The sequence below is a fragment of the Saccopteryx bilineata genome, chromosome 4, assembly GCF_036850765.1.
Source record: "Saccopteryx bilineata isolate mSacBil1 chromosome 4, mSacBil1_pri_phased_curated, whole genome shotgun sequence".
In the NCBI taxonomy this organism is placed as follows: domain Eukaryota; kingdom Metazoa; phylum Chordata; class Mammalia; order Chiroptera; family Emballonuridae; genus Saccopteryx; species Saccopteryx bilineata.
The window spans coordinates 34,025,423-34,040,265 of NC_089493.1; the positions used below are offsets into that span (position 1 = coordinate 34,025,423).

At 40.4% G+C, this 14,843-nt stretch overlaps 2 protein-coding genes across 7 annotated transcripts in view; both read right to left on the minus strand.

Moving 5' to 3' along the window:
* Positions 1 to 7,499, minus strand: part of PALS1 (protein associated with LIN7 1, MAGUK p55 family member) — a 91,282-nt gene extending 83,783 nt beyond the window's left edge. For 2 of the 5 annotated variants that reach the window (XM_066278148.1, XM_066278146.1), the window contains exon 1: positions 7,265 to 7,499. The gene's annotated coding sequence lies outside the window, so the exon portion shown is untranslated. Of the gene's footprint in view, positions 1 to 6,668; positions 6,993 to 7,264 lie in introns of those variants that run through there. The other 3 variants (XM_066278150.1, XM_066278147.1, XM_066278149.1) reach the window with 2 other exon arrangements.
* Positions 7,500 to 12,435: 4,936 nt separating this feature from the next.
* GARIN2 (golgi associated RAB2 interactor family member 2) overlaps positions 12,436 to 14,843 on the minus strand; it is a 40,801-nt gene continuing 38,393 nt past the window's right edge. For both annotated transcript variants that reach the window (XM_066276033.1, XM_066276032.1), the window contains exon 8: positions 12,436 to 12,477. The gene's annotated coding sequence lies outside the window, so the exon portion shown is untranslated. The remainder of the gene's footprint in view (positions 12,478 to 14,843) is intronic.

Consider the following 14,843-nt stretch of genomic DNA (forward strand, 5'->3'; position numbering starts at 1 on the left):
ACCGAATGCTTTCCCTTTAAAATTGTGAAAAAGACAATAATGTTCCCTTGTACCACTCCTATTCAATATTTCACTTGAAGTTCTAGCCAGTGTAGTAAGTCAAGAGAAAGAAAAGGCATACAGACTAGAAAGAAACACAGCTCTAATCACATTACATGATTGTCTACAAAGAAAATCCCTCAAAACCTACCAAAAGACAAAACAAAAAAAGCTCTCAAAATAGATGAGTTTAGTAAACACTCAGGACACAAAGTCAATATGCAAAAAAACAACAACTGTATTTCTATCTCGTCAATGATCAATCGGAAACCCAAGTCTTTTTAAATGACCATTTACAACAGGACCAAAAAAGTGAAATAGTTAAGTATAGATCTAATAAATTATATATAGGATGTATATATCGAAAACTAAAAGACATTCATAAAAGAAATCAAAGACCTAAATAAACGGAGAACACCATGTTCACATACTGGAAAACTACATTTTGTTAAAATGTCAGTTATCTCCAAATTGAGCTATTCATTAATCACAATCACAATCAAAATTTTAGCAGATTTTTTTTGTGACTATCGACAAGCCACAATTTATATGGAATTCTACAATTTATATAGAAAGACAAAAGAACTAAAATAGTTAAAACAATTTTGAAAAAGAATAAAGTTGGAGAACTCACATTACCTGATTTCAAGACTTATTTTAAAGCTCTAGTAATCGAGACTCTATGATACTGTCAAATGATAGACAAACAGATCAATGGAACACAAGAATCTAGAAACAGACCCACACAAATGTAGTCAAATGGTTTCTGACCAAGAGACAAAGCCAAGTCAATAGAGAAAGGACAGTCTTTTCAACAAATGGTCATGGAACAATGGGACAAATAAATGAAACACAGCCCAAAATCTCTCCATACAAAAATTTACTCAAAACAGAAAACAGACCTAAAATCTAAATGTAAAATATAAAACTTGTAGAAGAAAATGTAGGAGGAAATCTTGGTGACCCTGGCTTAGGCAGAGTTCTTAGATACAACACCAAAAGTGAGATTCATAAAAGAAAATACTGATATTTTGTACTTCATCAAAATGTAAAACTTCTGTACTTCAAAAGACACTTTTAAGAGAATGGAAAAGGCAAGCCACAGATTGGGAGAAGATCTTTGCAAATCACATACCTGACAAAGGACTCTACAGCACTCTCTAAACTCGAAAATACAATTTTAAAATGGGCAAAATATTTGGACAGTTCAACAAAGATATAAAGATGGCAAATAAGCAGATGAAAAGGTGCTCAATGGCCCTGGCCAGTTGACTCAGTGGTAGACTGTCAGCCTGGCATGTGGATGTCCCGGATCTGATACCCTGTCAGAGAACACAGGAGAAGCCCCCATCTGCTTCTCTACCCCTCCCCCTCTTGCTTCTTTCTCTCTCTCTTCCTCCTCCTCCTCCCATAGCCATGGCTAGACTGGTGTGAGGTTTTCTTCCCTCCACCTCCACCCCCTGCAACCCCCAGCACTGAGGATGGCTCTGTGGTCTCTCCTAAGGTGCTAAGAATAGCTGGATTGCTGAGCAACAAAGCAATGCCCCAGACAGGCAGAGCATTGCTCCCTGGTGGGCTGCCCCCGATCCTGGTCTGGGCGCATGCAGAAGTCTGTCTCTGCCTCCCCTCCTCTCACTTACAAAGGAAAAAAGGGGTGCTCAATATCATTAGTTATGAGAAATATGCAAATAAAAAACACAAAGAGATACCTATTAGAATGAATAAAGTTAAAAATATTTACCACACCAAGTACTAATGAGGATGTAAAATAATGAACATTCATATATTGTTGAGGGAGATACAAGCTAGTTCAGCCTCTTTGGAAAACAGTATTACAGCATAAAGTTTCCTACCCCATGTAACAAATTATCAGAAACTCAGTGGCTTAAAACAACACAAATTTACTTTATATTTCTATAGGTTAGAAGTCTAAGGACTCCCTGCACTAAGGCAAGGAATTGGCAGAGCTGAATTCTTTTCTTCTTTTTTTTTTTTTTATAAATTTTTATTAATGTTAATGGGATGACATTAATAATTCAGGGTACATATATTCAAAGAAAACATGTCTAGGTTATCTTGTCATTAAATTATGTTGCATACCCCTCACCCAGAGTCAGATTGTCCTCTGTCACCCTCTGTCTAGTTTTCTCTGTGCCCCTCCCCCTCCCCCTAACTCTCTCCCTCCCTCCCTCCTGCATCCTCCCTCCCCCCACCCCTGGTAACCACCACACTCTTGTCCATGTCTCTTAGTCTCGTTTTTATGTTCCACCAATGTATGGAATCATGTAGTTCTTGTTTTTTTCTGATTTACTTATTTCACTCCGTATAATGTTATCAAGATCCCACCATTTTGCTGTAAATGATCTGATGTCATCATTTCTTATGGCTGAGTAGTATTCCATAGTGTATATGTGCCACATCTTCTTTATCCAGTCTTCTATTGAAGGGTTTTTTGGTTGTTTCCATGTCTTGGCCACTGTGAACAGTGCTGCAATGAACATGGGGGTACATGTGTCTTTACGTATCAATGATTCTGAGGTTTTGGGGTATATACCCAGTAGAGGGATTGCTGGGTCATATGGTAGTTCTATTTGCAGTTTTTTGAGGAACCACCATACTTTCCTCCATAATGGTTGTACTCTGAATTCTTTTCTGTGGATTCTAAAGTTTAATCCTTTCCTAACTTTTTCCAGCCTCTATAGAGTGCTAAATTCCTTAGCTTATGCTCCCCCTTCTCCACCCTCAAAACCAACCTGACATTTCCAAGTGTGGGCAAGAATGATTCAGATACTGTTGGCAGGAATGTAAATTGCCTTGGCCACCATGAATAATGCAGCAATAAAAAATGGGAGTGCATGTGTCTTTGCTTATTAATGTTTTTCAGGTTTTTTTTATCAATACTCAGTAAAGGAATTGCTGGGTCATATGGTATTTCTACTCTTAATTTTTGAGGTACCAATATACTGTTTTCCATAGTGGCTGTACCAGTTTACATTCCCATCAGCAGTGAATGAGGGTTCCTTTTTCTCCAAAGCCTCTCCCAACACTTACTACCTATCTTGTTGATAGCAGCCAATCCAACAGGTATGAAATGGTGACTTATTGCAGTTTAGATTTGCATTTCCCAAACAGCTAGCAAAGATGAGCATCTTTTCATATATCTGTTGGTCATTTGTTGTATCTTATAGAGAGAAGTGTCTGTTCAGGTCCTCTACCCACTTCTTTTCTTTCTTTCTCTTTTTTTAAAGAGAGACAGAGCAGGAAGAGAGAGAGACAGGAACACCAAGCTGTTTCTGATGTATGTGCCCTGACCAGGGGCTGAACCAGCAATCTCTGTGCTTCAGGACGATGCTCCAACCAACTATCTGGCCAGGGTCCCCATTTTTTAGTTGGATTGCTTGCTTGTTTGTTGTTCAGCTTTGTTATATTTTGGATATTAACCCCTTATCGGAGCTGTTGTTTGTGAATATCATCTCCCATTTGGTTGGATGCCTTTTGTTTTGTGGCCGGTTTCTTCCGCTGTGCGGAAGTTTTTTAGCTTGATATAGTCCCATTCATTTATTACTGCCTTTACTTTCCTTGCCTTTGGGGTCAAATTCATAAAATGTTCTCTACAGCCAAGGAAACCGGCTCTTCTGGGTTTGATGAAGACAAGTCCAGACTTCTTCCACAGCAAGACCAAGATGAACCAGCTGGCCATGAATGAGACACCAGGAGCCTGGGGACAGTCATTTATTACTATCCCAATAAACCTGACCACTATACCTCACCCTCTCATGTGTATCCCCGAAATGCTTTTCTTCCAATTCTGTGGAAGAACCCAATCTCCACCAGCGAAAGAACTGCTGATACCCTCAACAGCAGGGGTGAATGCTCCAATGTATTGTGCTAAATGATGGGAACCAGACTCAAGAGATTAAATACTGTATAATTTCATTTACATATATGACACTGTGGAAAAGACAAAGTATGGAGAAAGACAATAGATTATTAGTTTTGCCAGGGGTTACGGTGGAGAAGAGTTCATTATAGAAGAGCAGCTCAAGGGATTCTGCAGTGCTCAAACTGTTCTCTCTCTTGATTTTGGTAGTTGCACAGATTTATGCACTTGTTAAAACAACTGTACAATGAAAAGACTTAATTTCATTTCATGTAAATTAAAAATAAAGTTAAAGTCTTTTTGGAAGAAAGATACAAATGCAACATTTCTCAGCCATCAGATTGGTAGAAATATAAAAATCTGACAATGCCAATATGACCATTCCCAGTGTGGGCAAGAATGACTCAGATACTGCTGGCAGGAAAGTAAATCGTTACAACTTTAGAGGATAATTTGGCTGCAGTTAGTAAAATTGAAAACGCACATTAATCAATGGCCCAGCAATTCCACTTACAGCAGGGGTCCCCAAACTACGACCCCGGGCCGCATGCGGCCCTCTGAGGCCATTTATCCGGCCCCCACCACACTTCCAGAAGGGGCACCTTTCATTGGTGGTCAGTGTACTGTATGTGGCGGCGCCGCAAAGCACGGTGTCGCTCACATACAATACTACTTCCAGTGACGCGGGACAGACGCGTTACGGCTCCAGAAGTGTGTCATATCACTTGTTACGGCTAGCAGTGACAAATATGGAACCAGACATTGACCATCTCACTAGCCAAAAGCAGGCCTAAAGTTCCCATTGAAATACTGGTCAGTTTGTTGATTTAAATTTACTTGTTCTTTATTTTAAATATTGTATTTATTCCCGTTTTGTTTTTTTACTTTAAAATAAGATATGTGCAGTGTGCATAAGGATTTTTCATAGTTTTTTTTATAGTCCGGCCCTCCAACGGTCTGAGGGACAGTGAACTGGCCCCCTGTGTAAAAAGTTTGGGGACCCCTGACTTACAGGTAAGTACACATTCTAGGGAAATCTTCACACATGTGCTCGAGTAGAGACGCACAAGATATTCACTGAACATTGTTTGAAATACTGAAAAACTGAAAACAACCCTTCAGTAAGGGAATGAATTAAATGTGGCTAGTGATTATTTTTAAAAGGAAAGGAAAAAGCAGTGGTGCAGTGGATAGAGCGTCAGACTGGGATGGAGCACCCAGGTTTGAAACCCTGAGGTCACCAGGTTGAGCATGGGCTCACCAGCTTGAGTGCGGGGTCGCTGGCTTGAGTGCGGGGTCGCTGGCTTGAGTGTGGGATCATGGAGCCCAAAGGTCCCTTGCTTGAAGCCCAAGGTCACTGGCTTGAGCAAGGGGTCAGTCCCTCTGCTGTAGCCCCCTAGTCAAGGCACATATGAGAAAGCAATCAATGAACAACTAAGGTGCTACAACGAAGAATTTATGCTTCGCATCTCTCTCTCTTCCTGTCTATCTGTCCGTATCTGCCCCTCTCCTTGTCTCTGTCACACAAAAAAAATTTTTTAAAAAAAAGGAAAGGAAAAAAATAAGGAAGAGAATCCCGCCGCTGGCTACATACATGACTTTGAGTCGAGTAGCACTGGGTTGTTTATTTAACGATAGTATATACTGAAAGGAGCACCACACTTGGAATCTGGAGACAAGCATTTTAGCACTTAGTTCCAACTTTGCAAATAACTAGCAGTCAGACTATGAACTACATAAACCTCATTTTACTTTTCCTGTAAAATTAAGAAGGCTACACAACCACTAAGAATATTTCCAACTCAACAATTCTATGACTCAATAAAAAAATTATATTCTAAAGCCTCAATGCTGAGAAATTATTTTTTTCAGACACCCCGAAAACAGAACCTCTCAGAGAAAGGAGGACATCTTAGTATATTGATACATAAAATCAACCAAATTTCTCAGTATGTCTTGATAAGCTTTTCAATCAATATCACAAGAAAGACATGGAAACAGCTCACTCTCAGGTAAAACATACTGTATCCTCTCTTATTTTAACATTCTAAAACAAAATATTACTGAGCCCATCTTTACTGTCAAGTCCAAAGTCACTCAAGTACACAATAAGATTCACTCGCTTTTTTTAAAAAACAATGATAAAATGAATTGCCATTTGCATTTTTGCCTGTTTCACCTATAAAGACCCTTTAAAAACCTGTAACATGCCATGTTCACCGGGTAAAAAAAAAAAAATCAGTACTTCATAATCCAAAAAAGCCATTTAACAATTTCATTACCACCAATACTTATTTTGCAAAAACACCAATAACCAACATGTCATTCGTTCCTCTCGTAGAATTTAATAGGCTATTAACTTCTGGTATAATCCAAAAGCATAATTAGAATACAATCATTAAGACATATTACTTTTTTAAAAAGCAGAAATATTAACGCCTTTCGCATTGTCAGTAAAATCAAAATTTCAAAATCTTTGTTCTAACAGGCTTTCCAAATCTAAATTCTTACAATTCTAAGAGTATGGAGACAAAACATTCACTACATGCTACGGTACTTCTAAAAACCTCCCCTAGCTATGAGATTTTCATTTTAGCGCCAACTGCCAAAAAATAAACCTTTCGACTGAAACCTAAAATTCCGTACACATTACTATATGTCAATCAACTAAACATAAGGTGAGTTATTAGGAAGTTACATAATTTGCACCAAAGATTGTTTGAACCGCCTTTCATTAAATGCAGCTTACCACAATTTACAGGCTTCAAAGTTCACCTTGCAAACTGAAGAGGAAATTACCAGAAACTATTTACGAGATTAGGCTTTTCTTTAAAAGTGGTCAGAAGGAAGTAGGAACTGTTTATTTGTTTACAGAACGCAACGAGCTGCTGAATACCAGGAGCTGAGTCAGGCAGAGGAACGCTGACTGCATTCCGTCTTCTAAAGGAAAGCGTTCGCCCGCCGACTTCCCCGACTCGGCCTCGAGGGTGTCCCGGGCGTCCCGAGCCCACCAACCGGGGGCGGAGGCCAGGAGGCGGCCGCCGCGCCCCCTGCAGCTCGGGCCGCCAGGCAGACAGGAGCCCCGCCAAAGTGGGTCCCCCGTCCAGACAGAGGGGCTGGACAGGCCGGGCAGCGATCCTCCCAGGGACAAAGGTTAGGCTCCCGCCCTCCGCGGCAGGCTGCGGCTCCTGCTGCGCGGGGCAGCCCGCAGAGAGCCGGGGTCCCTCCCGGGCCCAGCGCGCCGCGTGTGGGGGAAGGGGCGAGCCCGCCGCCCCTCCCCCGCCGCGCTCCCGGGACCTGTTGATTGAGACCTCCGCACCGAGCCGCCGCCGGTCTGTCTCTTACCTCTGCGCCACTGCGGCCGCCGTCCTGCTGCCGCAGCCGCCCTGAAATACTGCAGGAACGACAGCTCCCCAGCGGCACTTAGAGATACGAATAAAGAATCCAGAAACTCCCGATTCCCCACCTAGCAATCCTCAGTCCCCGCCCCCGCCCCACAGCCAGCCGCCGCCGTCTCCGCCGCCAGCCACTCCACCTCGAGACCGCGCGAGACCGGCCCCCGCGGCCGCCGCGAGACCGCGCACGCGTCCCCGGGCCACTGGCGTAACGGGCGCGCCTATCCCAGTCCCTCCTGGGCGCGCCCCACCCGCTGCTAGGCAGAGAGGCTGGCGCGGTTCGCCCAATCCCGAGCCGGCGCGGAGACAGGACCCGCTCATTGGTCGGCTCTGCGGCTCCTGCGGCCGGTCGCGCGCACTTGCGCGCCTCGAAGTATAAAAGGCAAGCTGTTTGGGGCTCTCAGGCATCTAGGAGATCGCTTTGGGGTTCATCGCAGGGACTAGGTTTGGTGGCGAGGCGGCGTTTCTCTGCGAGTAGTCGGTAGCAGGCTGCCGTTCTGTAACCCTTGACTCTTCTCATCATGGATGGCTGTCTGCTCCTGAAGAAACTTGATTCCGTCTGAGGCCACTCCTCATGTCCTATGAAACACGTCCGTCACACGACCTAACATTTGTTTAAAAACAAAAACCTGTGGCATACTTGAGCACTGCACACAGTGCCCCCAGAAAGAATTCTTTGCTACCGCCGAAGACTCCAAAAGGCTGGCTGCTAGGAGCGAGTTCTGAGAAATCAGAAAGGACGAATGCCAAGGGCCACAGCTGTTCCACAAAACTCAAGTGAATGGGGTTTAGAGTTACCTGGGCCAACCCACATCCAGTGCGAGGAAATCCAGATAAAGTCTCCAGAATTCCCTAGAAAGTGAATATGCAAAAAGAAAAAGAAAAAAAAGTGTGTGACCTATTTCCTTTTTTAAGTTCTTAAATGCATAAAACAATAATTGAAGAAGACGCCTCTGCTCCTCAATGAATTTTTCTTCCTCTCGCTCAGGACATATCAACCTCGGGGCTATTGACAGTAGGGCTACATTATTCTTTGTTGTGCAGGCTGTCATGTGCATTATAAGATGTTTAGCAGCATCCTTGGTCTCTACAACCTAGTTGTCAGTAGCCCCACTACCCCCGTTATTACCATGAAAAATGTCACTAGATATTGCCAAAGGTCCTGGGGGGGGGGGGGCAAAATCACCTCCAGTTATGAACCATTGATCTAGCTATTTAAGAAAGCATCTCATTGCCTGTACATTCCAATTGCCTGGTTCCAAGCAATTTTGCATAACACCCTACCCAAACAAACTCTCCAGCTATGTAGGCTTCTTCCCCAGCGCTTGGACCGCCTCTGTCACAAGACCACACCCTAATATAAAGATGATCACTATCTGTATGAGGTAGCAGCTGATGTCTCAAAATGTGTGGAAATTCCTTTGTAAAGTGCTATACACCTGTCAGTTATTATTTTTTACTTCCTGAAGGCATTTTCATTTTAAAAGAGGGTAGACCCTATGGCAAACAAAAAAATTATTCTCTAATTAATAAAGTCCTCCCCAGAATCCTGAAATCACTCAATTCACTGGCCTTGTGTGCAAAAATGAAGGAAAGAGTGGAGAATATAGAAACAGGAGGTAAAGTGACTGGATTTAAGTTTTAAAATTGATGCTAACAAGTTCTGTGATTTGCTTGTGTGAGAAGTTTCCTAAACTTTTCCTAAATTTAGTTTCCTAAATTTTCTCATCTGTAATATAACAGATTTCCCCCCAGTTTTAAGATTCTGGTAGCTTCTGCATATGGAATCTAATATGGATAGCATACAGAGTTAAGAAAATATGATTTCATCCCAAAATAGAATGAAATGAGTGATCTGTGGTTTAAACCCTTTCAGAAAAGTTGTTCGTCCTTGTCACAATGCAGGTTCACCCACTGAGCCACCCTGGCAAGTTTGTAACCAAGCATATTGGGTGAATAGTGAAAGCCAAATTGTAAAAAACAAGTGTATAATGGAGAGGAGCCATAGTAAATACCCTTCCTCCTTCCTCATCCTGGCGTCTGCTTAGCCCTTCATCTGCCAACAGCCTCTATTACATGTTTATGTAATGAAATGTGTTATTTTATTTTGTTACAGGTTTGGGGGAGATATATTACTAATGCATTTAAGCCATTTGCAACTGGACTGAAATCTCAGCTTTCAAGATTCTGCCATACAGTTCTGTGTGAAACCCTTAGCTAAGGCTACTATATCGCTTTAGTTTTATCATCGCTATGTACTAGTGAAAGCCAAAGTTTTCATAACTGAATTAGTAGCCTAATCTCTTACAATTGTATAAACCAGATGATCATAAATGATGTAAATTAAAAGAAAAATACTGGTTCAGATATAAGAGAAGCTATGAAACAAGTTATTAGTTACATTTTTAAATAACTATCTAACATTTTTAAATACCAAAAAAAAAAAACCCCAAAAGTAAACCAATAAACCATGAACTTTTCTAATTTAATTGAGTTTAGTTATTTTGATGTTTTGTAGTACTTCTCAAACTTTCATAAATCTAACTAAAATGATTATGTCCCTAAGCTAAGGATATTAAGCAGTTGTTGCCATGTGAAATGAGAGGTCCCACTGTCTTTGGTTAATTTAGCATCAGTATCATTCAGTCCAGGTGAGTATCATTCAACTTAATTGATTTTAATATGCACTCATTTATATATATATATATACACACACACACACACACACACACACACACACACACACACTGAGCACTTACTATGTGCTAAGTACTATGCTGTAGGGAACTGAAATGTGACAGTCCCTGTCCTGGAGGAATTAAGTAAGGTGGGGAAAGGGACAAGGCAAGTCCATAAAGGTAAAATATTATATAGTAAATGAAAATAAGGCAAGGAAAGGCACAAGGACAGAAAATAAACTAATGTGAAAATACTCATAATAATAGAAAAATTAAGATCTGATACATGACTTTAAAAAGATAAAACTTATTTAAAAATCAATTTGAATGACCAAGTGAAGTACAAGAAAACATGAGCTTATTATGGAAACAGAAAGTAGTCAACAATAACTTTAGAGTAGCATATTCAGTATTTAGGATGTTAGTCACTTATCACACTTATCTTTATAACCTTCTTGGGTGGTCCTGTGCTAGGCTGGGGATGTGTAGACAAATAAAACATGGTCCTGGAGAAGTTTGATTTTGGAGAGAGAAGGTAGGCAAATTTGGAACTTGGACATTTTTCTAATAAAAGAAAGACCAGGACTGGATGCCAAAAGAAAGGAAATTCTCTTTATTCTCCTAAAAAAGGCTATAAAATTACTCATATCTTTTCCTCACTAAGCTCCTAATCAAATTTCCGTTTTATGTGACAAATCTCAGCTACTGCTTTAATTCATGTCCATATGTAACTATCTCTGACTGGGTCTGGGCTGGTATCTGTGCTGAACTCCAGAGACTTTAACTTTCATGTCCCTTCTATCCTTAGACTCACTCTGATTGAGATTTAACTCCATCACTGCTTCCAGTTTTTAACAAGGTGAACTATTAGAGCCATTTTGTTAAATGCAGAAGTCAGTGTTCAGTCCTTATCTTCCTTGACCCGCCAGCAAGTGTCTGATGCCCTTGCACATTTTCTCCATTTTGTCCTCTGGATTCCTGTCCACTATAGCTTCTCTTCCTGCCACCGGAGTCTTCTTCTCTGTCTCCTTTGCTGGTTCTTCTATATCTCCCTTATTACTAAAAGTTGAAGTATCCTAGGAGTATACCTAACATTCAGTATTTTACTTCTCTCTGCCTGGGTTTGAATCCCAGTTCTACCACTTGCCAGTTGTTTGATCAGAAGAAAGTTACTTAATTTCTCCAAGATTTAATGTCCTTATCTATAAATTAATGATTATAGAAGTAGTAACTTCTTACAGGGGTTGTGAAGACTGAATCTATTTATGTAAAGCTCTTAGTATATGCAGGCACTTTACGCATTATTTGTCCTTATTCTGATCATCATGTTCTTTATCCCTCACTACCTACCTGATTGTAGCTGGCCTCGGTGGTTTTAAATTCCATCTATATACACTGCTAACTCTAAATTTGTCTCTAGCCGAAACTTCTGCCATAACACCAGAATCATATATTCAACCATTGGCTCAGCATCTCCATTTGAATTTCTAATGATCATTAAAAATTTAACATGCCAGAACTCTTCATGTTTGTTTAGTTTTCTTCTCTTCAGTACATGGTAATCTTACTATTTCAGTTGTTCAGGCTTTCTTTCTACTGAAGATGAAATCCATCGGGTATCTTTCCATTTCTACCTTTATATCCAGAATTTAACCACTTCTCGCCAACCCCACTACTACCCCCTACTCCAAGACATCGTCTTCTGCCGGATTACTGCAATAGACTCTTTCCCACCTATATTTTCTCTTCTAAATACTTCAGCCATTGTCATCGTTTACTTATATATATCTGTATGATTTTAAACAAGTTACTTAACCCTTCTAAGCTTCACATTTACCATCTGTCCATAAAACAGGAGAATAGTAATACTCTCAGATTATTGTGAAGATTCAGAATGCATACAAAGCACATTTTAGAATGACTGGCAGCTTTTTGCGAATGAATTAAGTGGTGGCTTTTAGAAATTCAAACGACTTTTTTGGATGAAGATTGTTGTTTATTTTTAAAAGTATAGGGATTTTTTAAAAACCTGTCTTAATAAGGCATTGGTTGATTCCATAAATACCATCTCTCAGGCCAGGTGCTCAGCTAGAACTCTAGGACAGAAAGAACACAGTCCTGTTTTCAATGACCCCACAGCACTCAATCTTAGAAACAACATAATATTGAGCTAATGTCCAAATGAGAAGAGTAAAACCAAAGAGCGTAACAAATTTATCAGCAATGTCGAAGGAAAGAAGCCCTACAGATGAAAATTGAGTTTATGAATCAAAAACCTTAAGTTTTGTATATTTCTCTATCTTCCTTTAAAATCAATATCCACACTAATTAAGATGTAAGAAATTAGATTGACACATTTAAATGCTTTATGATTAACCGTAGACTTTATTTCTGCCACATGGAATACACTGCACTGTTTTTTCTTTGTGTTGTTTTTTATTGCTTGAGCTGTGCTTCTTTTTTAAGTTTTGTTGTTTGTATTTCTCTGGGGGAAAAAAAGATGGAGAAGTCAGTTCAATTAATTCAAAAGTCTGAAATACAGAATAAAGCCATTTCTGTTCAGTAAAAAGCTTTTAAAAACTAAATATGCATAATGTAAATGATTGAAATGAGTAAAAAACAATGTTAAAGAAACCTCTAAATTTCTTTAAATTTTTAAAGCTATTTCTACCCATTTGAGAATCTAATAAATCAAGATGTCAAGATTAAGATTATGAACTTTTATCCTTTTAGATTCACAGATACATCATTGAATTATTTGCAAATTTTTTATCATTGCTAAACTGAGTCCTAAAATAAGTCATAGATATATGAAATTTACATGCATATAATATATGCTCATTAAAATAAGAGGCCAAGTAACTTTCACAGTACTTCAATTGTAATAACATGAAGTCTTTATTAGTAACAAACTTCTCTTACCATTAAAAAAATCATCTACATTTTACCACATATAAATGATTCACCATTTAAGTATTTGAGAGCCACTTTTTAAATTTCAGGAGTCAAGATTTAAATATGGTATGTATAACATCGTTTTTGCCCTTCTTTACAAATTTTATTGTTATGGAATATATCAATCAAAGGATGAAATTGTCAGACCAGGCGGTGGTGCAGTGGATAGAGCATCGGACTGGGATGTGGAGGACCCAGGTTCGAGACCCTGAGGTCGCCAGCTTTAGCAAGGCTCACCAGCTTGAGCCCAAGGTCACTGGCTCGAGCAAGGGTCACTTGGTCTGCTGTAGCCCCCCCCCCCCATCAAGGCACATATGAGAAATCAATCAATGAACAATTAAGGAGCTACAGCGAAGAATTGATGTTTCTCATCTCCCTTCCTGTCTGTCTGTCCCTATCTGTCCCTCTGTCTGACTCTGTCACACACACATACACACAAGGATGAAATTATAGAATATTGCATTATCTTTAAAGGAACTCTCTCTCTAAATTCTATAATATATTGAGAGATAGCAGGGCTTGGGACTTTCTGTAGGTGAATGTAGAAACCAGTACATCACCCTGAGTGCCACCCTTCCCTGTCCACCACTACCATAGGACAATGTTAAGAACATTCTTAAAGGGAAAAAGAAGTGACAAAAGCATAGGCAGAGACCATAGAGTGTATGTGGAGGCCAGGGGACTATTGTGCATGAACGTTTATTTTTTCAGCCATATTGTTTTCCTCTGGTGCATTACCTCTGGCTCATGGTGTGCATCTGGGTGGGAGACTGTATAGACTAAGTGTTCAGTGCTAAACTAGCTGACTTTAGTGGCAGCATGACAGAACAGGTGAAAAAAGAGTGGGCACCTCAATTCTATCCTCATATCCCTGATGAGGTGGGCATTTGGTTCCTGGCAAGGCCATCCTTAGTTCTCCAACCTTCCCTTCCATTCTGCAAATTCAGTCCTTAAATGTGCACATGTATGCATATGTATGTATACACATACACACACACAGATACACACAGATACATTAGCTATGTTGGGAGAGGCAGCTGAAAGAGATTCCATTCTTAACTCACTGCCAAGCTAGTGTCTCAAAGAAATTTAGAATACAGTAGGCCAGGGCCACCTCATATAGCTATGCAGGTTATGCACTGCACATAGGCCCCAATGTAAGTGGGCTTCCCAACACTGGGCAGTGTACAATTTGTACAATTGCATGTGGCAGCCCAGTAGGTACTCTATAAATATTTACATAATTTTGGTATGATAGAAGGAGGCCTTGGCTGTGTTGCCTAAGCTCAGAGTGCAGGTTGGGAAAGGGTATGATGAGGGAGGCAAAGAGGAAGAGTTAGAAGGAGAAGGAAAGGAATCACTTAGAAAAGCAGAACAGGTACTCTCCCAGTGCCTCCTCTGAAGCGTCCTCTTTTCCTGTGCTGGCCCATTCTGGCCCATGATGGCGTTCAGAGCAGAACAAAACCCACCCTCAACATTCCAGTCCTCCTCTATTGTTACTACACTAGAAGTAATAAGATTCAATGTTAAAAGATTCAATTTACTACAACGTTTTGTGAAAGTGTCACGTCTATGCTTTATATCTATAGAGATTTATAATTGTAGAAAATTACCTTTAGGTTGTCTTACATGTGTTTTTCCCCCATTGGCCTTTTCTTTTTCTGTTTTACTTTCCTTTCCTCACATCCACTCCCCTGAGAAAGGGGGAGACAGATGAGGCACAAGCTTGAGGAGACGAGAAGAGGATTTGACAGGAGGGGAGAGAGAGCGCAAAGGAAAAATAGGGCGGAAAGTGGGAGAAAGGAGAAGTGAGGAAGCAAGACAAAAAACCAAAAGCAGGGGAGAGAAAAGGCACACAAGAAGAGGAACTTATTTTGGGTCTTAAATTCCAATGGT